This window comes from Eulemur rufifrons, chromosome 30, assembly GCF_041146395.1.
Source record: "Eulemur rufifrons isolate Redbay chromosome 30, OSU_ERuf_1, whole genome shotgun sequence".
NCBI classification, from domain to species: Eukaryota; Metazoa; Chordata; class Mammalia; order Primates; family Lemuridae; genus Eulemur; species Eulemur rufifrons.
The window spans coordinates 126,976,380-127,003,092 of record NC_091012.1 but is presented as its reverse complement, the minus strand read 5'-3'; the positions used below and the strand labels follow the sequence as shown (position 1 = coordinate 127,003,092).

At 40.0% G+C, this 26,713-nt stretch overlaps 1 protein-coding gene across 1 annotated transcript in view; it reads right to left on the bottom strand.

Annotated features, from left to right (window-relative positions):
• SMPX (small muscle protein X-linked) overlaps window positions 1-26,713 on the bottom strand; it is a 122,590-nt gene that overhangs the window by 68,648 nt on the left and 27,229 nt on the right. The window contains exons 2-3 of the mRNA XM_069463053.1: window positions 7,568-7,695; window positions 7,400-7,472 (exon numbers count right to left, since the gene is read on the bottom strand). The gene's annotated coding sequence lies outside the window, so the exon portion shown is untranslated. The remainder of the gene's footprint in view (window positions 1-7,399; window positions 7,473-7,567; window positions 7,696-26,713) is intronic.

The following is a 26,713-nucleotide window of genomic DNA, read 5'->3' as shown; positions in this document are numbered from 1 at the left end:
TCATGGAAGACAATTTTTCCACAGACCAGGGCTAGGGGCAATGGTTTCAGGATGATTGAAGCGCATTGCATTTATTGTGTACTTTATTTCTATTATTATTACATTGTAATATATAATGAAATAATTATACAACTTACCATAATACAGAATCAGTGGGAGCCCTGATCTTGTTTTCCTGCAACTATAATCTGGGGGGTGATAGGAGACAGTGACACCCGAAGTGTGTTGCTGATGTCCAGTCTACTCCATAATCTCGTTTTGGTTGCTGTCACTGCAGAAAACCCTGCTTCACGTAGATAGGATGTTGGAAATGGAAGGAGGCTTTTCAGTGCTTTTGTGGCAATCTCAGGATATTCTGCCTTGACTTTAATCCAGAATGTATGGAGATCTGAAGTTGTCTCAAACATACTTTTAAGGCCACCGTCATTTGCGATCTCAAGCAGCTGATCCTCTTCTAGCACAAAGTCGATTCACCTGGCTTATTCACAAATGGGTCGCAGATCCACTCCTTCCCCGTTCGGGGGTCTTTTGTGTTTGGGAATTAATGCCCAAACTCTTTTGAAAGCTGAGATAGATGATCATGCACCAGCTGGGAGAAAGAAGGCCCTGTCTCAGTCTCTTTCAAAATCTCTGCTAATGTTTGAAACATGTCAAAAATCCCAATGTTCACTCGCCGCCCCCATAATTCCAGTTTGGCCTTGAATGCAGCCACTTTATCTGCCAACTTGAACACAGTTGTCATTCTCCCTGAAGTGACAGATTGAGTTCATTGAGCAGGTTGAATATGTCACACAAGTAAGCAAGTTTTGTGACCCATTCTGTGTCACTGAAATGTGCTACCAGTGGTGACTGTTTTTCTACAAGAAATCTCTGAAGCAGCTCTTGTAACTCAAAAACACTGGCCAGTGATTTACCTTTAGAAAGCCGTCTTGCTTCTGTATATAAGAGAAGACGTGTGTTCTCTGTGTCCATCTCCTCACAGAGCTGCACGAACAGATGTGAGTTAAGGGCATGTACCTTTAATGTGGTTGATAATTTTAATCAAATCCTGCAAAATGTTGTTTAGTTGACATTTTTCAGCTAGCCAGCATTTCTCTATGGATGACACAGTGCATAGACTCACACTGAGAAGCAACCTCCTTGACCCCAGTAGTGAAACCAGAAAGCCGTCCAGTCATGGCAGCCGCTCCGTCGTGCATACACCAACACAAAATGACCAATTCAGTTTTCCTGACATATAATCATTCAAAGACTTGAATAGTTCTGTGGTGCTGGTTGGCAACAAAAGTGCACATAACATGTCCTCATGCACATCCTCCTGAAAAATGTATCATACAAAAACAAGCATTGTTGCTTTGTTGTCAACATCGGTATACTCATCAATCTGGATTGTGTACCACAGTGACTCGTTAATTCTCTGTAAGAATTGTTGCTCAATATCCTCTGCTATTTCATCATTTCGTCTGGTTTTGGTGCTAGCCGAAAGAAGAACATGTGCCATCTCTTAAACTGCAGCCTTTCCTAAAAGTTCACTGCAAATGTCCTTAGCAGCAGGCAGGGTCAACTCTTCATCAATAGTAAAGGGCTTCTTAGCTTTAGCAATGCGGTTAAGCTACTAAGAATGATGCTCTCAGTGCAGACACATTTGATGAAGTAGTGGCCTTCAATAATTGCTTCTGTTCTTCGTGTTCACTTTTGTTTCTTTTGAAAAACTCCAAAGGCTTGTCTTTTAATGCAGGTGCTTCGTCTCCATGTGGCGAAGCAGTTTTGAAGGTTTCGTGGCTTTGTTGGATAGCCAATCGCCACAGATTATACAAAGCGGGCTTGGAGAATGTGAATCACCTCTTGCAATGAACCCGTAATTTAAGTAGGACTCTTGATATTTTCTTTTAAATGCAGCTTTCATTTTGTTGGCAGTCTTAGAGTCTTCTGTTGTCTCATCTCTGGGTCTTTCCCCCTTTTCAAAGAAGCTCTCCAGTGACGTCTGCTTTTTACTCATAAGTGTCAGATTCTGACTTAAAGCCTGCCACCACATGCAGCTGTACAATTGAAGTACATCAACTCACTTGCCACTGTAAAGCCTGCCACCAGATGCAGCTTACTTGTCACTTGCCACTCACTGATAGGGTTTTGATATGAGTCTGCAAGCAATTGATTTATTATGGCCTCTGTGCAGTCAAACCTCTCTGCTAATGATAATCTGTATTTGCAGCCACGCCCCAGCACTAGCATCACTGCCTCAGCTCCACCTCAGATCATCAGGCATTAGATTCTCATAACGAGCATGCAACCTAGATCCCTCGCATGTGCAGTTTACAGTAGGCTTCGTGCTCCTATGAGACTCTAATGCTGCCACTGATCTGACAGGAGGTGGAGCTCAGGTGGTGATGCGAGCAATGGGGAGTGGCTATAAATAAAGATGAAGCTTCTCTCACTCACCTGCCACTCACCTCCTGCTATGTGGCCCAGTTCCTAACAGGCCATGGGGTGGGGGACCACAGTTATGGGGAATGACTGTGTTTGTTTTCACACGTGAAAAAAAACACTCTCATTCAAAAAATTCTTTATAAATGTGTGAAAAACACAGGGTGGTATGTTTTCAACTCTTCCAACAATAAAATAATACAGAATTATAATTATTTTTTATTTTACTTTCTATTTTACTGAATTATTAGAAATAAAATTTTGCTTTTATAAATGAAAAAATGTATTTTGCAATGTGGGTAACTTGCTTTTTTCCATTTTTCTTAAATGAAAGCTTTTTTCCTTAAAGTGTGGCAATCTATCTTGTAGAAGTAATAATTGCTTTGTGTTAAGGTGACTTGCTTCGTTCTGTTTTATTACTACCAAGCAACCTCATCTTAAATCCCAAAGTTCCAACTTCTTTTAATAGATATAGGGGTATTATCTGAGTTCCAAGAATTTATATTAAGCTCTTACAAAGTGTATTATGAATGTAGCCCACACAAACACTGAAACATAACTCTGGGACAGCTGCATTAGACCCAAGGCTGGTTTCAGTTACCATTTACTCTTCAAATATAGCAAATATCCAGCAGTAAAATATCCTTTGAGAAACTAAGATATTAGTTGGCATTGGATTAATCCCACACTGGTATTTGCGATCATCAAAAAACTGGAGCCACAGCCATGTGGCCTAACAAGATGGCAGTGTAAACTTTCCTCTTTCCTGCCAAGTATTATTTCATATGTATTCTAAAAATCACTCCACCTAGAACCAACAGGTTTGCTATCCTTTGGCATTTGAATTAGCTTTTAGGAGGAAAAAACCTTTGGTTTGTTTTTGAACTAGATTTTTAGGAAACCACTTCTGAGGCCCAGAAGAAATAAGAACCAGGAAAATATCAGCTTTAAAAACCTGAAATGTAGTCATGCTTAATATTCACAGTTTTCTTCATTATTGCCATTTGGACATATCACTTCCCTCATCCCTGACTTCTCTTCTAATGCTTTCTTCTAGTCGCTAACCATTGAGTAGCTTGGGAAGTATTAGGTCACCTGTTGTAAAGGCTGAAATTTTTCCAAAATAGAAATGAAAAAGAAGTCTAGGCCAAGGAAAGCCTTAGAGAGAAGCATAAGCATTAACATAAGAAGATTTTGGAAAGAAGATAAGAGTAATATCTTCAGGTCAAAGAAAGGAAGAATATGCAATTTGGTTAAAGAAAGGAGCTGGAAATATTCTTGCTAATTCTGAATGTTTTATGTCTACCCTTTGAAGAGAAGAGCTTACCCATTAGCAATCTGCTTCTGGGCACAGCCAAGCTTTGAAATCATAATTGATTCCTTTCCCATTAGTAGGTGCTATAGATTAAATTGTGTCCCCTGTTCCTAATCCCCAGCACATAAGAATGTAACCTTATTTGGAAAAAATGTCATTGCAGATGTAATTAATTAGTTAAGATGAGGTCATACTGGAGTAGGGTGGGCCCTACTCCAATATGACTAGTGTCTTTACAAAAAGGGAAAATTTGGACACAGACACACACACAGGGAGAACACAATCTGAATACCGAGGCAGAGATCAGGGAAATGCATCTACAAGCCAAGGAAAGCCAAAGATCACCAGAGGCTAGGCAAGTGGCATGGAACAGAGTCTCCTCACAGCCCTCAGAAGGAACCAACCCTGCCCACACCTGGAACTCAGACTTCGAGCCTCCAGAACTGTGAGACAATAAATTACTGTTGTTTAAGCCACCCAGTTTGTGGTACTTTGTTACAACAGCCCTAGCAGACTAATACAGTAGAGGCCCCATCAGATTCTCAGTCAGCAACTCTAGGTCACAGGGCATCAACCCCTGTTCATTATTTCTGCAGACCACTCTGGAGAAAACCTTGGTCTACTGTATATAGATTAGTGTTCCTATATCTGGTACTACCTAGTTCACTTTTCCATTCCTCTGCTAAAGCAGATATTTCTCCGCTTATAAATTTTTTACTTCTTTCTAGTTCCCAAACTAAAGTCTTTAGTAAATAGAAAACAATGCATACATTCTTTCCTTATCCCTCATTGGATAAGAATGAAAGTAATAATTTTTTTTTAAAGGCATTAGTTTCACAATACAAACAACCAGAATATTCATTTAATACTTTTCTAAATCAGGATATGCAAAATTACCTCTAGTATATGGTCTCAATTTCTGTTTCATTATTTTTCTCTTGAAACAGTAAATATACAAGGACTCACCAGATCTCTATATTTGAAGAGTTGTTTCACCAGCCCCTCCCAAAAAAATCTCAAATATGAATTCTTCAAATTCTTTCTTATAAAGTAAAATTAAATCCTAACAAAAAGATAATAGTCAAAGTTGTGAGAGAAAAGGGTTTGGAGACTTTTAGTTATGATGAAATCCATGAGACATATATAAACTGGAAAAGAATGTAACATAAGAAGGCTATAACATAGCTAATGTTTTCTATGCTGAGTGTGGTTAAGTGCTTTAGTGACATCAGTGACATCAATTATTCCGTTACAAAATCTTATAAGGTAGGTAGTACTATCATTTTCCCCATAAAACTGAGACACTAAGAAATTCTGTGAATTGCTCAAGGTCACAGAGCCAGTTATTGGTGGAGCAGGAGTGATCCCAGGCAGTCTAGCTCCACGGTCCACACCCTTAACCCTTCAGTGATACAACCTCTCAACATTCAAGTACAAACATATTTATATTTCATTTCTCTCCTTCTGCATATAGGAAGTGGGTGGCAATATTATTTTAAAAATAAAAACAGGCTGGGTGCAGTGGCTCACGCCTGTAATCCTAGCACTCTGGGAGGCCGAGGCTGGAGAATCACTCAAGGTCAGGAGTTTGAGACCAGCCTGAGCAAGAGCGAGACCCCATCTCCACTAAAAATAGAAAGAAATTATCTGGACAACTAAAAATATATATAGAAAAAATTAGCCAGGCATGGTGGTGCATGCCTGTAGTCCCAGCTACTTGGGAGGCTGAGGCAGGAGGATTGCTTAAGCCCAGGAGTTTGAGGTTGCTGTGAGCTAGGCTGACGCCATGGCACTCTAGCCAGAGCAACAGAGTGAGACTCTGTCTCAAGAAAATAAATAAATAAAAACAAAAAAGAAGCCATTTAAAGACATTTGGGGCCAAGACAAATTGAGGAAACTGATTTTGAATGCTCTTAGAAGCAATTATATTTTCTATATTGTAGATCCACCTTCTTTTTTAATTCTTGCTACAGTTCTGAGAGGTAGGAGTTATGTGTTTTTTAAAGATGAAGAATCCAGTGTTGGAGTGTGGGTTCCCTAGAAGCAGAGCCTGACAGAGGGATTCTTGTTTAAGCGATTTTGGTGGGAGTGCTCCAGGGAGCAGGGGCATGAGGTAATCAGGCTACCACACAAGTACAGGCTTTACAATGGTGTGGTCTCAGCTGGAGATGAGTTTCAGCTGATACAGCCATACAACCAAGCCAGCACTCTGGAGAGCTCTGGAGTGCAAATGGCACCATGACAACAAGGTGTCAGCATTTACACCCCAAAAATGTCAGGCAATCTTTCCTGATGGGGGTTGGGGGGGCTGGTGGTGGTAAGGGCTACTGTTTGGGTAAGGACAACTCTTTGGAGAAGAGGCAGCCAATACTCACAGCAGCTGGGAATGGGGGGTTAGTGAGTACACCAACTAGTAAAGGAGATCTGAGTGGGGCACCAACAGCATCCACTAGACTTAAAGAAGTTGTCCTATAATGAGGTTCTTTTCAGAGGTCATTTCGAACAAGAAGTCTCCCCTAAACTCCCAATGTGAATCGACATTTTTCCTAAGTCTGCTCTCACACACCAAGACCAACTTTCATGCATTTTCCTTTAACTCTAGCAAGCAAATAGGCTTCTCACAATAGAAGTACTGCATGTCTACAACTAATACAAAAATAGGAGGCTACTGTCTCTAATTTGTCAAGGAGATCCTTCTACTCATGGGCATGAATATTTACCTCCCAGTCTTTCCCCTCTCTTTTTTGGTATTCTGCTCTCTATACTTGCCTTCCTCAACAACTATTATTTTTTTCTCTTCACCTTGCATTGCCCTATTGCCCTCTTTGACTCCATCCGAAGCTACAGGCACAGTCCATCACAGGCTTGCATTTCCTAACATTGTCCAGGGCCAACTTCAAAATGATTTATCACAAATTTGGGGCTTTGGGACAAGGGTCCTACCTCAAGGCAGCCATGCTTTGATCTATTACATGTACTGGCCTTCCACATGAGCTAGTATTTGAAGACACAGCTCAATGACCTTACAAAGTTTCAAAAACACTGTTCTACACCACAGCTGCATCCACAGTGTGTTTCATTTGAGGAAGCTGAATCTCTCTGTAGACCAAGGATTCTTAACTTTGTGCCATGGACCCCTTTGCATCTAGTAAAGCCTATGGGCCCCTTCTCAGAGTAATATTTTTAATGCATAAAATAAAATACACAGGATTACAAAGCTAACCAATTAAATTGAAATAGTTACCAAAATATGAAAAATGAATCTGTAATATAATAATGTATGTTTATTAGTACATTAAATAACAAGATCTAGAGGCAGTTCTGTTAAGTATCATATTCCCAAGTGATGGGCATAAATAACATTTCAATGATTGCAACAATTATAATGTAATTGGAACAATTATAATATTCCATTGGTGATAAATTTACAGGTCAATGGCTTAGTATTACTGTGGTTCATTGCCTATGTTAAGAAGCCTTGGCGTAGATAGACTTTAGAAGGCAGGTATCATGTCATTCTTATTAATACAAACTGTTAAGTAGCTCGTACAAACACACACACACACACACAAACTAAAAAAGACAAGTTTGTGCTGTGTTCCATCAGGTCAAATGCTATGACCAGTGACTTGGCTCCCAGGAAGGCCCAGTGGCCCCTACCTCTTTCAGGGTCCAAGGCCATCTCACGGTCCTTGGGAATAAGGTCAGGCACTAGACAGATGCCCAAAATCTCCTTGAAAAGTAAAAATAAAGCATTTTGGGAACACTTATACCTAAAAAGCACCAGAAATTTGGAATATGAAAATTCAGCAGTAGAAAATGACTCACCAAAACAGTGTGAACTATGTGGTTTGTAAGATGTTAATTGTAATTGGCACTTCTGAGGATGGTATGAGATGTGTTGTCCTTCACCTTCAAAGAGCTGTTTCTGACCTGCTTTCTTCCTGACCAATGCACTAGAAAAAAGGAGGAAAAACCTTTGCATTTGCTTCTGAGCATTTTACTGAGTTCTTTTAATTAAAATATTTTGAAGGATAATGTGCTTTCGAAAAACTTGAAATGACAGTTCTCTTTAGAGCTCACACTTTATGTCAGCAAGCAATTATGGCCTATATTGAACAGATTTGGACCTGACTCATTTTTCTATTAATATAGTAATAATGCTTCATGAATATTCATAATTCCTCCATTCTTACCATATTTACATATCTCCCTCAGACAAAACATCTTAAAATTTCCATTTTATCTTAGAAGAATAGGCATAGCAAATTTCAAACAAGCAGTGTAAATTTTTACCAAACTTGGGTTAGTTTTCTTCATTAATTTTTGTATAAACATATTTAGTTCTCAAAAGAAACAAATTTAATCAGTCTCAATCCTTGAAGACTATCTAACACATCAAATTCTTTCTTCCCACTCCCACTCTGTAAGGTTTCTTAAGTAAAAGCATTGTTTATTCAATTCTTAGCTGCTCAGATGTTCTACACTCCCATTCATTTGTTCAACAAATATTTACCGAGAGCCTCCTATATGATAAGCAGTGAACTATACCTGGCAATGCAATAATAAATAAGAAGTGTTCTGATCCCTGAAGGTCTCATAGTGAGGAAAACAGATAAACCTAACCACACTATAACCTGACTGGTAGTGTAATAGAGGAAGCAACTGAATGCTGTAGAAGTACTAAGGAACTTGCAGTTAATCTGTCTACGGGATTAAAGAAAGATTTCAAAGAGATAATGATTTTTGCATTGGGTCCTGAAGGACAAGTAGGAGTTTTCCAGTGGAGAAGCCTGAAAAAAGACTCTCTAGCTTTGAGATATAAAATGTTCAGAAAACAAAACTAATTAAAAGTTCAAAAAGTAAACTTAAATATATTAGTTTAAAAATTGGATGAGAAAGATACATATGAAATTGGAGCTCCAGTGGCACAATGGGTTAGCACGTGCCACTTATATGAAATGCATAAAAATAATTGCCTCTAGAAAGGAGAGAAAAAATGAGAAAAGAGATTTCAAGTTTATCTATAATGACTTACTTTTATATTAAAAAGCAAAGCAAATTTGACGAAATGTTAATTGTTAGCAATTATGGCTTTGGGCACAAAAGTGTTTATTATATTGGTCTCTGTACTTTTCTACATTTCTAAAAATTTGTCAAAATTATAAATAAATAACAAAAACTACTAAAGAATTTATTTAAACTAAGGTAGAGAAGGTTAAGGTAGTTAATAAATTCCATTAGAAGAAAGACAGAAATTATCTTTTATCCATCCCTTATATGGGAAGGTTCCCCAATTCATAAATTGCAGATCAACCAGGACATCCTAAAATTTTACCTGCTCTACCCCCAAACCATTTACCAACACAATAAACCCCTCTTTGAGCTCTTACCCCACACTTCCAATTCCTACCTCCTGACTCAAGAATGTTGAAAATAAAATATATAAAAATGGATAGAATCTCCAAAGTGATGTCTTTTTGGTACACTAATGAGTTGCCTGAAGATTGGCAGCCTCTAGGTAGCTTCGGGATGGGGTCTGGTTACTGGAGAGAACAAAGCAGGATAGAGTGTTGGGACTTTTCAGCCCACTCCCTGACCTCCAGGAAGAGGGGCTGAAGATTTAGTTGATCACCAATGACCAATGGTTTAATCAATCATGCCTACGTAATGAAGTGTCCATAAAAACCCAAAAGAATAGAGTTCTGAGGGCTTCCAGATAGTTGAACACGTGGAAGTTCCTGGAGGGCAAAGCACCAGGGAAAGCATGGAAGCTCTAGGTCCTCCTCACATGCCATGCTCTCTGCATCCCTTTATCTGTATCCTTTGTAATATCCTCTATGATAAACCAATAAACCTAGGTAAATGTTTCCCTGAGTTCTGTGAGCCACTCTAGCAAATTAATTGAACTGCGTTGGGTATGGTGGCTCACGCCTGTAATCCCTGCACTCTGGGAGGCTGGGGTGGGAGGATCACTTGAGCTCAGGAGTTGGGGGCTGCAGTGACCTACTCGTGGGATCCCTGATTTATAGCTAGTGAGTCACAAGCACAGGTAAAACAACCTGAGGCTTGCAATTGGCATCAGAAGGCGAGGGGGCCTCATTCTTGTGGGACTGATCCTTCAACCTGTGAGATCTGATGCTATCTCCAAGTAAATAGTGTCAGAATTGAGCTGGAGGACACCTACCTAGTGTCTGCTGCAAAAGTTATTGCTTTTCTTGTTGGTGGGGAGAAATCCCCATACACTTGGTGGCAAAAGTCTTCAGTGTTGATTGTTGTTGAGTGGGAGAATAGAAAAGATACTTTGAGTTTGGGTGTGTTTTTTCCACTCACAGCTTAAGTAAAATGACATCCCAGGGAGGAACAGTATTATGTTAAATTGCTAATGCATAGATGATTAAGTCAGGGAGGCCAAAGGACACAGGCAAAATTACAGGGCAAGACTGCAATGAAAATAGCTTCATTTCAATGGAGAATCTGCCTCAAATTCTTTTGGAGAGTTCTTCTGTTACCATTCTTTCAGTCAAGGACCCCCAGTACTTCTCTCCACCACCTCTACCTTGTGCTGTGGAAAGCTATTCTGACTAATGTACCTGAATTTTTATAACATCCAGTACATTGGTGTTCCTTTGATTAATATTCCATTGTTTATCATGCAAATAAGAGTTCACTGTCACAATTATTCTAACATAATAAATGTTCCAATTATTCATTCTCCAAGGTATGGTTTGGCAATATATAATTGTATTTCCTCAAATTTCAGTCACTTCGCAACTTTCAATGTCACTTTTCAGATATTAAGCCAATTCCCAAAACTCATTTCTGATTAAAGCTTCTCTGACTAGATCTATTAGTTATGTCTTTCGTAAATATGTTTGTTAGCACACTTGTAAAACAGTGCTCATATTCCAAAACCAACTTCAACTCAATATGACTTTGATGTAATCCTATTTACATTTTTGGAACACATCCTTTTGTGGCACACTTCATTTAAAAAAGGAATACAAAGAAAATAACTTCTGTCTTCCCCAAATTCATGTTCTGTGTGAGGAAACCAGCATATAAATGATAGGATGGTTTGTGATGATCACTATACTGCAATTGAGGTTTGCACACAGCATTATGACAACACTGAGGGAAGGGGGATTAATTTGGCTGTGCACAGTGGCTTTACAGAGGGGGTGATATTTGAGCTGGGTATTAAAGGATGAGTTAGCCATGTGCAAAATATAGTAAAGGCATGAAGGAAAGAAAGGCTAGATCTTGGGCTCAGAGAGCTGGGAAAGTGAACTGACCAGATATGAGTTTTGGTTGATTTTTTATTTATTTTTATTTATTTATTTATTTATTTATTTTTGAGACAGAGTCTCGCTCTGTTGCCCGGGCTAGAGTGCTGTGCCATCAGCCTAGCTCACAGCAACCTCAAATTCCTGGGCTTATCCAATCCTTCGCCTCAGCCTCCCAAGCAGCTGGGACTACAGGCATGTGCCACCATGCCCGGCTAATTTTTTTCTATGTATGTTTTTACCTGTCCAGATCATTTCTTTCTATTTTTAGTAGAGACGGGGGTCTCACTCTTGCTCAGGCTGGTCTCGAACTCCTGACCTCAAGCAATCCCCCCGCCTCAGCCTCCCAGAGTGCTAGGATTACAGGCATGAGCCACCGCGCCCAGCCTAGATATGAGTTTCGGAAACACACCAGGGTTTAGATCTGGCAACAGTGTGGATCATGCCCATTCTCTCTTTCTTTACAGTCACCATAATTAACCACCAGTGCCTCATGCAGGCTTGCCCAAGAGAAAGGGGATCATAGCCTAAACATCAAAAGAGAGTGCCAGAGAGGAAAGAGAAAATATGAGGTATGATGAAATATGAGGCCTCATGGTATAAAATAAGATGATGATAAAAAGAGAAAAAAGCTGAGGGAGAACACAGTAGATGCAGACACTAAAGAAGTTGTAAAGGTTCTAAACTAGAATCTGTTTACCAGTAGTTGAGAACAAGAGTATGGTGTAACTTAAGTCTGCTGTGTACTAGCTAGACTTCCAGCTGTCAACACCTGTAGCCCTTTGCTCGTGGGCTCTTTCTGGCTGCTACAGCCCACTCTGCCTGCACATACAACGGGCTAGAAGTGACAGGGAATTAAGAGGTCCTGAGAACAGTCCTCAACCAGTGACTGGCAGGAACTGGTAGATAAATACCTCAGCTCCTGTCCCCCTTGGATGGGATAACTCTGAGGTATTTGTTTTACCTCTCCAACCAGACTACGCTCTCATTGCCCAGAGTGGGCACCCTGGATAACACATCCTTTATTGGCTGCGTTCCCTGCCCTTTCTTACTTCCCCACTCCCCTGCTGTCATCTCCCAAAGAAACAACTCGTACTTGAATTCACATCCTATATGTTGATTAGAAAGAATGTATGAGGGAACAAATGAGAATATGAAAAACAAAACAATAAGAGGCAGGAAAGACTAAAAGAAAACTAACCACATCCTGGAAGAGATGAAATAGAGGAATCCAACGATCAGCCCTTACAGCAGAGGTTTTTAACTTAGGCTGCACAATAAAATCACCTGAGAAGATTAATAAAAACAAAACAAAAATACCCAGGACCCATTCACACAATTATAAATATACAGTCTGTCTCCTGCCTCTCCTGCCCCTCCAATCCCTGCTTTATGCTGCTCTGATATTTGGTGCTGTACTGTTGTGACCAGGAGAATAGATAGAAATGCATACTTGTAAGAGCAAGTATTCACTAAAAATGAATGGAAAAGGAGGAAGAAAGAAAAGGAAAGCTAGCTGAGCGTTGAATAGATATCTACATTACTCTTGAAGGCTTTAGAATTAGACAAGGTTTTTCTTTTAAATGTATCACCACACTGAAGCTAGTTTCAAGGTAGTCTAGTTTTCTTAGAATCAAAATAACAATTTTTCTAACAAGCATTTGATCTACAAAACCTGCGAGAGGAATGAATGAATGTGTGTAAGTGAGAACATATGGCTAGGCCCAGGAGTTCCTTTTACCTGACTGGAGACAAATCCAATAGACTAGATGACTCTTATTCATGGTCTCTATTGCCCTGATTTGGAGTGGAAAATAATTTCTGATTTGATTTTAGACAAGCCTTTAAGGAAAACAATGTTACTGTTCGATGTTTGTTGGCAGGGAGTCCCAGGATAGCAACAGATTAAATATCAGCCTCAAGGATTATCACTGAGTGAACCAAGAGTTCTTACATTAATAAATGGGATGGAAATAAACATTGCAATACATGCAAGTCCGCAAACTTTTATCTCCTCAAAGAGGAGGACAAAAATTAGTGACATATATAACATATTAACAACCCTCCAAAAGAATTCTACAGAAAACATAGAACCAGAAGAAAAATCAAATTAACTTTCATTCTTCAGTTATTCTTCATCTGTATCATTAAATTACCATTTTAAGGATGATTGGTGGTAGATGACACTGTACGGTGCAATGGAAAGAAGTGGACTTTGAAGTCAAACACACTTGGATGTGAATCTCAAGTCACTAGCTGTGTGTTCCGGTGTCTACTTAATTGTGTTGTTGTCAGGATTAAATGAGATACAGAAATACAGAGCATGTGCCTGGTGCATAGCAATTGCTCCATAAAATTAACCAGCTGTCATAGTAGTAGCAGTAGTAATGATAGTGTTACCATTACTTAAGAACTTCTCTGAATCTCATTTTTTTCATCTGTAAATTGAAAAAAATAAGACTCATCTTGTAAAAGTTCTGAGAATGAATTTGCAAATGAAATAACTTATTTTAAATGCCAAGCACAGTGTCTGGCTCATAGTAGGCATTTAATTAATGCAGTAGCTATTATTATTGACTTGCTTTTGTTTGCCTAGGACCTCATGACCTTTCCTTACTGATCCTTGTCCCCAATCACTGGACATTTCTTCAAAATCCCTGGAGGTCAGCTCTTTGGCTAGTGGCCCATAGCTATCTCTCCACCATGAGGCACCCAATGTATCATTAGAAATGTCTATTATCCTCATAAAACAGCAGTTAGGAAAGCTGGTTTGGGTTTGGTCCTCACTCTAAGTTCTCATTCCCTAATTCCTTTAGCACTCTTGCCCCCACTGGCACTCTTTAACTGCAACCAACTTCCTTTTAGTCACTGCTTAAATACAAGTATTTTTTATCTGAGGGAACGAAGCTGGATTATTGCTTAAAACAGTCCTCAGGGTGGTTGCATTTGGAGACCACTACTAGAAACAGATTGTGGTATTATGAAATCTCCATTCTAGAAGGCTTGTACAGTTTTTTTCTTGGACGATGGAAGAAGCAACCCAAAGAACAGATAAAATGAGAGAGAACCACAATCCTGGTCCCGTGAAACACAAGATAAGCCAAGTGGTATCTGGGTCATGAAAAATGAAGACTGCTTCTTGTTTTGTAGCTTATTTTTAGCCTCAAGTAATCTCCATTTTGTTGAAGGGGACCTTTAATCTTTGAAATTGATCAAATCCCAGCTTTGATGAAATATCTTTATTGTGAACTTATGAAGCATCTGGAATTTGCAAACTGCGTATCCTGAAAAAGTGAATTGTGCAGAGAAATCTGGCTTATGATGACAAACCCAAGCACAGAAGAAACAATCATTTTCTGTTCCACTCAGCTTGCTGAGACTGCTATCTTTTCCATTTACCTTGAATTTCTTTTTTGTATTGATGTTAATTGTTTCAAACAAGTGATGAAGATAGAATAAACATGGTCTAACTGTTTTTTAACCATTAAATCCAATAGGACTAGCAGTCCCATTTTCTACTTCCTGTCTTCTGTCCCAATTCAACAAAATTATGAAATGAAATACATCCTGATTCAGTCAGTTCACTTTAAAAAAAAATCATATCTGAGGATAGTAAACTAATAGATGTTTACAGAATTTCACAAAAACCAAAGAAGAAAAAAAATCTCTCATAGACCCACTTGAGAAATAAACATTATTAATATATTTGTGAAGATCACTCTTATAGTTTTCTATGCATTTATATGGTTTATGTAATCAGATCATAGTGCACATATTGCTTTTGTAATCACATTTTCAAGTCATTCAATGTCTTTCTCCACATGATTTTCAATGGCTGCACAGTATTCCATCAAACAGATAATTTAAATACCCAATCCCAAACTGTTGTTGCCACATTTGGGTTGCTCCTAGGTATTTTTGCTATTTTTAACACTTCAGAGAACATTCCTGTACATACACCTTTGGGTACATCCATGATTATTTCTCTAGGATAAATTCCCAGGAGGAAAGTTTATATACAAATGAGATGCTTGTTTTAAAAGGTTTTTTTAAGGTATTTTTTACTCTGTAGAACCCACCACAATTGCAACTAAATGGCTGTTCTTGTAATTATTTTTCAAGTGACTGATTTTCCAAGTAGTCAGTAAATTCCAACATTTTGGCTCCCAATCTATATCTCCCTCACTGTCTTTCATGCCCGAGAGAAGTGTAAAAATCTTTTGTCAAGAACATGTGTCTATGTTTTTAGTTTGGGAAACATGGTAGCCATAACCATATGCCATAAAAACAAAGTGTTCAGTAAAGTCCCAGATATCTGTACACCTACCACCAAATTGTTCCTTATATCCAGTAACTTCTATAAGGGCAGGCATCTTATATCTGCTTACCCTTGTGTCCGCAGACACAGTATAGTGGCTGGTACACAGAAGCTCAAAAATCATTTCCTAAATGAATGAATGGTCACCTGATAAGGATGATATCAATTTACATTCCCACCAATAATGAGAGAAGCTTATATCTCACAACTTCAGTAGGTAACTTTTGGGCAAAATTTATACATATCCCATAAATGCTCAGTTGTTTAGGAAAACATATTTTAATAGCTTAAGCAGACAAAGCTATCTAAAGGAGTCACTCAGTCTTACCAAAGTTAAAAGTATGTGATGTTTATTTACCCACATCATATGTAAGTATCACTCTAAAGTAGCACTATCCAATAGAAATATGATCTAAGCCACATATGTAATTTAAAATTTTCTAGTAGCCACATTTAAAAAATAAAAAGAATGGAATGAAATTATTTTAAAATATATTTTATTTAGGCCGGGCGCGGTGGCTCACGCCTGTAATCCTAGCACTCTGGGAGGCCGAGGCGGGTGGATCGCTCGAGGTCAGGAGTTCGAGACCAGCCTGAGCAAGAGTGAGACCCCGTCTCTACTAAAAATAGAAAGAAATTATATGGACAACTAAAATATATATATACAAAAAAAATTAGCCGGGCATGGTGGCTCATGCCTGTAGTCCCAGCTACTCGGGAGGCTGAGGCAGTAGGATCGCTTAAGCCCAGGAGTTTGAGGTTGCTGTGAGCTAGGCTGATGCCACGGCACTCACTCTAGCCCGGGCAACAGAGTGAGACTCTGTCTCAAAAAAAAAAAAATATATATATATATATATTTTATTTAATCTAATATTTATAAAATATTATCACTTCAACATGTACTAAATATAAAAATCATCAGTATTTTATATTCTTTTTCTCATGCTAAGTCTTCAAAATACAGTGCATTTTACATTTATGGCACAATGCAACTTAGACACTAAATTTCCATCAGAAATACTTGACCTGTGCTTAGATTTCATAACATTTACAGTTGTTCCATACTCAAGGTATTCCAAATACTCATACTCAAGGTTTTCCAAATATACTGAAAAGTTTTTCAATAATTGAATCAAGTATCATTTTTTGTTTTAATTCAAATTAAATAAAATTAAATTCCTCAGTCACATTAGTCATATTTCAAATGCTTAATAGTTACACGTGGCTACTGGCTGCTGTATTGGACAGTGTTGCAGAGGCCAGCCTTTTAAGTAAGTGTCCTTTGTATGGCCAATTAGCATTTAACAGGTTATCACATAAATTCGACTTTATTATCCCTGTTTTCAAATGAGGACATGGAGGCTCTGAGTTGTCACTCATGTAAGATAACACAACTAGGGATTAGTTAAGACTCACATCTAGGCATTTGGACCCTACAGGCTGCTAAATCCTTTCTTCTGTCCCACTAGCTGAAAGAACAGCAAAATGAAACATCTGTGTTAGGTGTGCAAATATCTGGGACTTTCCTAGATACTTTGCTTTCATGGCATATTGTTAATGGCTACCATGTCACCCAAATTAAAAACACAGACACAGGCTTTTGACAAAAGATTTTTGCACTTCTTTCAGGCATAAAAGACAATGATAGAAACATAGTTTTGAAACCAAAATGTTAGAATTTGAGGACATAGCAATAGTTTATGGCAGTAGTTTCCAACTTATTTTAGGCAGTAGAACTCTTTTGTCCATGAAATCTTAGATAGAATCCCTATATGTAAAATCAACAAAAATGAAGCTGCTCTCTTAAATCATAGATAAGGGCTCCTAGAGTATTGCCACTTGACATCACCCTCTGCCACATCTTCTCCTTGCCATGGCAATCCCTGAGGTAAAACCTTAGAACCCACACCACCATGAAACAGCATTTAAAAACCACCCTTCAGAAAGAACTTCTGCTTTCAGAAAGATGGACTAGATATATTTTCCCTATTCCACCTACTAAATACAGCTAACACCCCTGGACATTATATATAAAACAAATATAAGACTCAGAAAGGGGGAGAGAAGAAGGCAGATGAGCGAGGGACCTTGAGACCTGAAGAACAACATAGTGGTAAATTCCTTTTTTTTTTTATTTTGATTTTTGTTTTTGCCTCAAATATCCCATACCAGATACTAGAGAAGCCTGCAAAGTGGAAACTCCAATGGGTGCAGACCAAAACAAGTCCCAAGAAAAGCCAGCCCTCCCTAGCCAAAGGACCACGAAAGGAATAACCTAGAAAGACAGAAAACTTTTAGACAGTAACTGCTGTACTCCAACCAAATACCATAGAGCTGCGGTCCCAAACCCCCTCCTGCCCCCATCGTCCATGGAAAAATTGTCTTCCATGAAACTAGGAAGGGCCCCATCCCCACACAGCAAGAGGTGAGCTTCTCCCCATCGCTGGCATCACCGCCTGAGCTCTGCGCCCTCCCTTCCCCACCCCCTGCCATCCATGGAAAAATTCTCTTCCATGAAACTGGACCCTGGTGCCAAAAAGGTTGGGGACCACTACCACAGAGAATACTGAAGTCTCCACCCCCATCTTCATCAGCAAAGGCTGAGTGGAAGATCCAAACTTCCATACTTGCTAGGCTATAATGAGGCACCAAAAGACACCCCAATTCCCTGCCATGGTGTTGTCAGAGAAAGCCACATGAGGAACCAGGTCTTTCATCTCCGCTCACCCATCTCCCAGTGTCAGTAGAGACCACATGGGGAACCTGGACTTTCACTCCCATCTGGCAATAATGAGGCATCCCTCTCCAACCCACCCCCACACAGGAGTGGTATCAGAAGAGGACTAGTGAAGAGTCAGGACTTTCACCACCACCCAGTGGTGATAAGGCCTTCCACCCATGGTGTCAGTGGAGACTACATGGGGAGCAGTAAAGAGGTATTCCTGTTCTTCCCAGCCAGGGCTGTATCAGTAGAGGCCTCGTAGGGAAGGAATCTGAACTCCTGCCTCAACCCAACAGTAATCAGAAGCTCCTTCCCAAGCCCCAGGTATCAATGGAGGCTGATAGGGAAATTGGATTTCTACCACTACCTGGCAATTATGAGGCAGCACTCTTTCTTATCTCTGCCAGAGAGATGTCAAGAGAGGCCAGTTATAGTCCAGGTGCAGTGGCTCATGTCTGTAATTCTAGTACTCTGGGAGGCCAAGGTGGCGGGAGGATTGCTTAAGGCAAGGAGTTTGAGACTAGCCTGAGCAATAGTGAGACCCTATCTCTACAAAAAAAGTTTTCCAAAAACTTAGCCGGGCATGGTGGTGCATGCCTGTAGTCCCAGCTACGTGGGAGGCTGAGGCAGGAGGATTGCTTGAGCCCAGGAGCTTGAGGTTGCAGTGAGCTATGATGCCACTACACTCCAGCCCGGGCAACAGAGTGAGACCCTGTCTCAAAAAAAAAAAAAAAAAAAAAGATAAAGTTATTCAAAAAGGTATAATCAATAATACAATAAATCAAATAAATACAAATAAATAAAAAAAAATAAAAATGGAATTCTAAGGAATACTCAAGTAACCCATAGAAAGGCAGGGAAAAAAACAGAAATAAAAACAGAACCAAAAATAAAAAATTCAGTGGCAGACTCAAGGCTTAGCATATCAATAATTACACTAAACATAAAGAATCTAAATATACCAAGTAAGAATTGGCAGGATGGATTAAAAAAACATGACCCAATTATATGCTATCTTTGAAAAAACTCACTTCCAATCTAAATATATAGGTAAGTTGAAAGTAAAAGGATGGAAAAAGATATGCCATGCAGACGTTAATCAAGAGAAAGGACTGGCTATATTAATATCAGATAAGGTAAAATTCAGAGCAAAGAAATTACCAGGGACAGAGAAGGATATTACATAATAATAAAAGGGTTGGCCGGGCGTGGTGGCTCACGCCTGTAATCCTAGCACTCTGGGAGGCTAGGTGGGCAGATTGTTTGAGCTCAGGAGTTCGAGACCAGCCTGAGCAAGAGTGAGACCCCATCTCTACTAAAAATAGAAAGAAATTATATGGACAGCTAAAAATATATATAGAAAAAATTAGCCGGGCATGGTGGTGCATGCCTATAGTCCCAGCTACTCGGAAGGCTGAGACAGGAGGATCCCTTGAGCTCAAGAGTTTGAGGTTGCTGTGAGCTAGGCTGACGCCACGGCACTCACTCTAGCCTGGGCAACAGAGAGAGACTCTGTCTCAAAAATAATAATAATAATAATAATAATAATAAAAGGGTTAATCAAGAAGACAAAGTCATTCAAATGCATAAAACAATAGAGCTGCAAAATATGTGAAACAAAAACTGATAGAACTACAATGAGAAATAGACAAATCCACAACAATTGATAGAACAACTTGAAAAAATCTGCAAGCATATAAAAAAACTCAGCAAGAGCCAGACCCTGTCTCTCCTAAAAAATAGAAAGAAATGATCTGGACAGCTAAAAATATATAGAAAAAATTAGCCAGGCATGGTGGCGCATGCCTGTAGTCCCAGCTACTTGGGAGGCTGAGGCAGGAGGATGGCTTGAGCCCAGGAGTTTGAGGTTGCTGTGAGCTGGGCTGACGCCACGGCACTCTAGCCTGGGCAACAGAGTGAGACTCTGTCTCAAAAAAAAACATTGGTCATACTGAACCATATCAAATGTTGTTAAGAATGTGGAGTAACTGGAACTTTTCATATACTGCTGCTGGGAGTATAAATTGATACAATCACTTTAGAAAACAGTTTGACTACACCTACTAAAGCTAAACATATGTATATGTATATATGTGGATCTTTTGGGTTGACAATTTCACTCCTTGGTATAACTCAAGTGAAATGAGAGCATGTGTCCACCAAGGACATGTGAAAGAATGCTCATAGTAGTTTCATTTATAATACCCAAGGCCTAGAAACAACTCAAATGTCCATGAGCATTAAAATGGTTGAGTAAATTGAGGTATATTCATACAATTAGAAATGAGACATCCTAGTGCTACACACAATCACACAGAGGAACCTCAGACACATTTTTGTTGAGCTGGACACAAAAGAATACATAGTGTATGATTCTTTTTACGTGAAATTCAAGAACTGGCAAAACCAACCAATAGATGTGACAGAGGTCAGAATACTGATTTTCTCAGGTGAGGAGTATGGGTACTGACTGGGAAGGGGCACAAAGGAACCTTCTGGGGCTATGGAAATACTTTATATCTTACCCTGAGTAGTGTTCATGTGGGTATACATCTATATAATAATTCATCAAGCTTACACTTAAGATCAGTGCACTTTATTGTATGTAAATAAAACCTTAATACGGCCGGGCGCGGTGGCTCACGCCTGTAATCCTAGCACTCTGGGAGGCCGAGGCGGGTGGATCGCTCAAGGTCAGGAGTTCGAGACCAGCCTGAGCAAGAGTGAGACCCGTCTCTACTAAAAATAGAAAGAAATTATATGGACAACTAAAATATATATAGAAAAAATTAGCCAGGCATGGTGGCGCATGCCTGTAGTCCCAGCTACTCGGGAGGCTGAGGCAGTAGGATCGCTTGAGCCCAGGAGTTTGAGGTTGCTGTGAGCTAGGCTGACGCCACGGCACTCACTCTAGCCCGAGCAACAAAGTGAGACTCTGTCTCAAAAAAAAAAAATAAATAAATAAATAAATAAAAAATAAAACCTTAATAAAAAGTAAAAAACAAGAAATAACAACAACAAAAACACTGGTTTGGGGAGACTGTTCTGCAATGTCTGGGCTACTGGGTCACTTTTGAATAAGACCAAAGTGAGGAAATGCGCAGGACGGACACAGATACACCCTTCTGCTCTTTGGGACCTACTGCATGGAATGCTGTTTCTACCTTTGTCACCTCCCTTGGTGGCATTATTTAAGCCCCAAATCTGGTGTCCCTGCCTGCTTGACCCAAGCAGTGGTTATGTTACACTATGCACTTATTTACCTCTGTGACAGACGTCACCACACCTTGCGTGAATATCTGTTTACAAATATTTGCAAGGAGGAGTGTGGCACAGTGGTTAGGCATGTGGACTGTGGAGTCAGACTGCCTGCATTTGAATTTCCACTTTGTTCACCTACTAACCCAACTTTGGGCAAGATCTTAAACTCTGGGGCTCTGCAGTTTCCACCTCACAATGGAACTCAGTCCACTGAACTCTAAATGAAAGGTAGGAAAATTGGCAAGGTAATATGCCAGTTTCTCACACCTGGCAGGGGTGGGGGTAGCAAGAAGCAAATCTGAATCATTCTTGTGTCCCTAGCATTTAAGTGCTTGGTACACAGCATATGACCGATACAGCCTAATGGTTAAAAGCAAGGGTGGTGGAGCTACACAGCCCTGGGTTCAAAACCCAGCTCTACCACTTACCAAACATGTGACTTTGGGCACACTTACAACTTAACCTCTCTGATACCAATCTCCTTGTTTATAAAATGTGAGAATTAAAAGACATAATTTATGGAAAGTTCTTAGCACAGTGTCTAGTACATAGAAGCTCAAAATTATTAACCTAAAAGGAAATATCTGTTGAACTGAACTGCCAAGAGATTGTAGTTGAATCTACAAAATGGACAATTGTACCTCTCTGAGCAATCTGAACCTCAAGTCTGTGTGGTGTTTAGAAAAGAATGTTTGCCCCCATCGTGTCCAGCACAGCTGAAATGCATAATGTGCTCTGTGGGGGGAGGTGAACTTTTTTCACCTTTAATTCGGCCTCCTCCAAGGGGAGAGAGATGCGAAGTGCTCCTACTGGGGCAAAACTGGTGAGTTCAGGGGAGGCGGAAAAAAAGGTGTTTCCACCCTTCCTTCTGGATAAAGGCAAAGTGCTGTGTGGAGACTGGTGGGTGGCACAGGGCCCACTGAGGGGTATTGATTTGTTCTTTCCAGGAAGAAATGCACATTACTCATTTTTAAATAGACTGTCTTGTTCTGGAAGGTAACTCCTGTGACTTTGAAATAACACACTTGTGTGTTTTAGGGATTGGCTGCTTTGGAGGGAAGGTGTGCTGTTTTGATTAAGTGGGTACACCAGCGAGCTCTGTTCTCAGTACCATGATTAATGGGAGAAATTTCCTTAGTCCTGCTCTTTGCCTGTTCCTCGCTCGACTCTTGTGCCACACAACCTCCCCAAGAGCTCATTATGATGAAGAACTTGTTTTATGGTACTGTCTTCTCCCATACGGTCAAAGGTGTCATTGTGGCAGTGGTTTGAAAAGTTCCTAGTCCAGTATCACTCTGCCTCGTGCTTATCACTTTTCCAAACATCTCACAGCTACTACCCAGTGAGGTATTAGACTGACCTATTTCACAGCTGAGAAAACTAAGGCACGGGGGTAGAAATTGAGGACAAAAAGAATGGGAGTTAGCCACCCTGAAGAACTAGCTGCAGAGGCACTTAGGACTTCATCAATCATTTAATTAATTAGTTAAGTAAATACAGAGCAGATGGTGCCTTTTCTACTAAGAGAGGAAAAAATAGATACATTGAAACACTAAGAATTTAAATCAGATACTTAGGAACACTTCCTCAAAACATATTGGCACATCCCACTTTATGAAATAGATTCCAAAAAGTTGTACTAAATATAATTTGCTCCTATATTCATGAGTTTATTCATTATTTCTATAAATATCTATCGCATGTCTCTTAACTGCAGTACACACTGGAGAAATGAGAAAATGAAGAAAAATATGTGCCCTCGAGAAGTTTACCAGATAGTAGAGGAGATTTAAAGATACACAGATAAAACAGAATATGGAAGTGCCATTAGGTTTTCAGAGGAAGCAAAGGCCCCTGGGGGCAGTAAGCAATCCCAGAGAGGGTTTCGTAAAAGGCAATCTTTGAACCTCAAGAAGTTCCAATTTGCACAAATAGAGAGGGTGGGAGAAGCCACCAGAGATAGGGGCTGGCATAAATAAACACATCAGAAGCCAGAAAGCACAGGATTTTCTCACAGAGTCCAAATTACCACAGTTGGACTTATTACTATTTTAGAATGCTTGGGGGAAGGGAATCTCTAAAGAACACGAACTAAATTCTCTCATAATGTGGATTTTCCTCAGTGTATTTTGCAAATTTGAAGCAATGTCTATGTGCTTTCTGGACAGCAGCGGTGCAATTCTATCTGGCAGGGATATGACAAAGAGAATCTTTCCTAATTACATCTGGATGTTATTTTAGTATAAATTAGTCCCAATGCAGGCTCACAGATTGGGCTAGATTGAGCTTTGCAACTTATTACCCCAGAGACAATTTGTCTAAAAGGCCCCTTTGAAAAACACCTGGAGTTTCCAGCTAAGCAGGTTTTGTACCATTCAAGATTTGTATAGCCTCATCTGGTGAGCCCAAAAGTGTATCGCTGTATGATCCTGGGCTAAGAGCTCACCTACCCTGGATGTGTCCCAGGCAGCTGTTCTCCTAGCTGTCTTCACTAGATGACTGTTAGGGATAAACTTAAAAATGAGGTGTAAACTCCCTTCCCAGCAGGCTATAGGTCAGGGGGATTAGGATGTCACCTGGTTTGTACCCTCATGGAATTACTGACCACAGTGGCCTGGAATGGCCTTTGCAGTTATTTTTAAGCCAAGTAGTTGGGAATTAGTCATCACCTAGAATTTAATACGTGTGTTTCTTGGCCTCATAACAGAAAATGGTGCTCAGTACACATGCAATATATTTATCCTCAGGTGTAACATGTAATAAAACTGTGCTGTTCTGTAATAGTTGTTCATATTATAGTTCAGGATGATAGATCATCTTGAAGCTTTAGCTGCTCATTTTGGTCTCTAAAAGGGAATTGCTTCAGAGATTCTTTCCCACAAGTAAGCTTGGGTCAGGATCTGTCCTTATCTCGATAACCTCCCTCAAGAACCAAGAGAATCAGGAGTTTTCTCCTTGTATCAGTAGGAGGAATACAAGAGGCTTTCTAGCTTAGGGAAAATTCCCACAAGATCAAGGCTTTTTGGTTGCCAGGGCCCATACAGCTTCCTGGATAGCTTGTTTGGCCCCTGACCCCTACTCTGCCCTGCTGCTAGGTTCCTGTGGACTCTCTGGCTCTTCACTGCGCAGCTGGCATTTGATCAACAGCTTGGTCCTCCTGCCATGTCCACCAAGTTTAATGGTGCCTCCCTGCTGCCTGTTGCCTTCCTGGCTGCTCAGTCTCCCTGTCTGACTGCTCTGACAGTTCACCAGGCTCCTGAAGGTTCTGCCTTCACCACTGGACTGCAGCATGGTCCATCTTTTCCAACACTTCTTGCACTTGGCTCTGATACTTCAGTTGCCTCAGCTCTCTGGACATGGCTACATGTCCTGTCTTTGCAAATCCCTACTGCCTTTATTGGTACTATTGATACCACATCTATATGTAAAAACCCTATGATCTAGCAATTCCACTCCTAGGTATATATTCAATTAAAAGCAGGAACTCCAACAGATCTCTGTACACCAATATTCACAGCAGCACTTTTCACAATAGCCAGAAGGTGGAAACAACCCAAATGTCCATGAACTAATGAATGGATAAACAAAATGCAGTATATCCACATAATGGAATATTAGTCATAAAAAGGAATGAAATTCTGATATATGTTACAACATGGATGAACGTTGAGGACATTATACTAAGTGAAATAAGCCAGACACAAAAGGACAAATACTGTACGAGAGATAGAAAGTGGAATAGAGGTTACCAGAGGCTCAGGGGAGGCGAAAGTGAGGAGTTGTTTAACGGATAGAGTTTACAATGGGGATGATGGGAAAATTTGGGGCATAGATAGTGGTGATGGTTACACAGCACTGTGAATGTAATTTGTGCTACTGAATTATACATTCACAAATGGTTAAAATAAGTATTATTATGTATACTTTACCACAGTTCTTTTAAAATTATTTTTTAAGTCTTTCCTTTTTCAATTTTCTAAAAAGTGCTTTTACAAAGTTTTCCCCTTTCGGTGCCCTCCACTTTGACTCTCAATACATCTGTGGACAGTAGTTGGCACATAGACATGCTCCGATATGAGAAACAGATGAGCTTACATAAGCATAGAAGTGACTACACGCCAAAGGCCTTACCATTTCAAGCAGAGTTTATTTAGCAGGACTGCTGTGGCCTTGCAGAGTTACAAAGACAAATATACTCATCAGGGAAAGAGTCAAGGCCTGTGTTTCTTAAGACGGCAGAGAGAAGCAGCAGAGTCAATTGAAAAGGGGGAAGGCACCATCTTACACCAGAGAGTGGGAACACTGAGCTCATGCCCCCTCCCCACCCCTATTCCTCAAGCTGCCTCCTTGGATCAGCACAACTGTAGGAGAAACCTCCGCTCCCAACAGTCATTCTGTCCCTGGCACCGTTGCTTCCCCAAGAGGGTGGCATCTCTGGAACTTGTCCAAGAGCAAATGGATTTTTAGGGATCAAAGACTTAATTCATATGAAAAGCAAGGTTTACAGCTGGGCAGAATTACTGTTTAGTGCTTTTTTTCTCCTTTCTGTAATTTATTTCTGGTGTGTTAGAAAACCCTGGGGGAAAACGATTGTGGGGTTTTTTTTTTGTTTTTTTTTTTCAATTAAGACTGGCTCCAGTGAAATTTTCATTATACTCCCCCAACCTCAAAATTAAAAAGACACCATGAGTACTTATAGAAATGTCCCTAATGTTCTAAATAATGTCTTTAAGGTGTACTCTATAATTTTTATTGTGTGTCTACATTTAAAATTCACTTTCTAAATAGGTAAATGGCAGTGTCAGGCAAGGATCAACACTCCATTTGTACACAGAAAATAGAAGCATCAAGAGAACAGTAGCAGCCTACTTTGGTTTGTTTGTGGGAGAGACAGGACTAGAGCCAAAACCTCCTGACTCTTAAAATCCAGGCCTCTTTTCTAAAATACCATTCTGAACAGATGCAATGCAGGGATCAAGATCAGGTTTCTTGGCTAGGGTCAAAATGACAAGTCAGCAGTATGAGAAATTCTGAGGCGTGAGGGATATGATAAAGCACCTAAAACTCAAAATCTTCAGGACTCAGAGGAGCTGTTTCTGGGCCCTACCCTTTCAGGCTATATGGGTTCCAACCAGCATGGGCCAAGCTGCCAGCCATGCTGGGATGTCACCTCAGCTGAAGGTCTATCAGGAGGGCATGAGTAGGCAGAACTGGATAGGCCCAGGACTAAGGGAGCTGTCCTTGCCTTTGGTGGCCTGGAGTTCAAATCACAATGTTCAAAATTATAGGGAAGCCTTCGGTCTGGATAGGAATCAATACAGAAGGGATGCAAATTAGTGAATGAGACCCCATGGCCAGAATCTCTGGCCAGATTCTGCCTCCTAGTG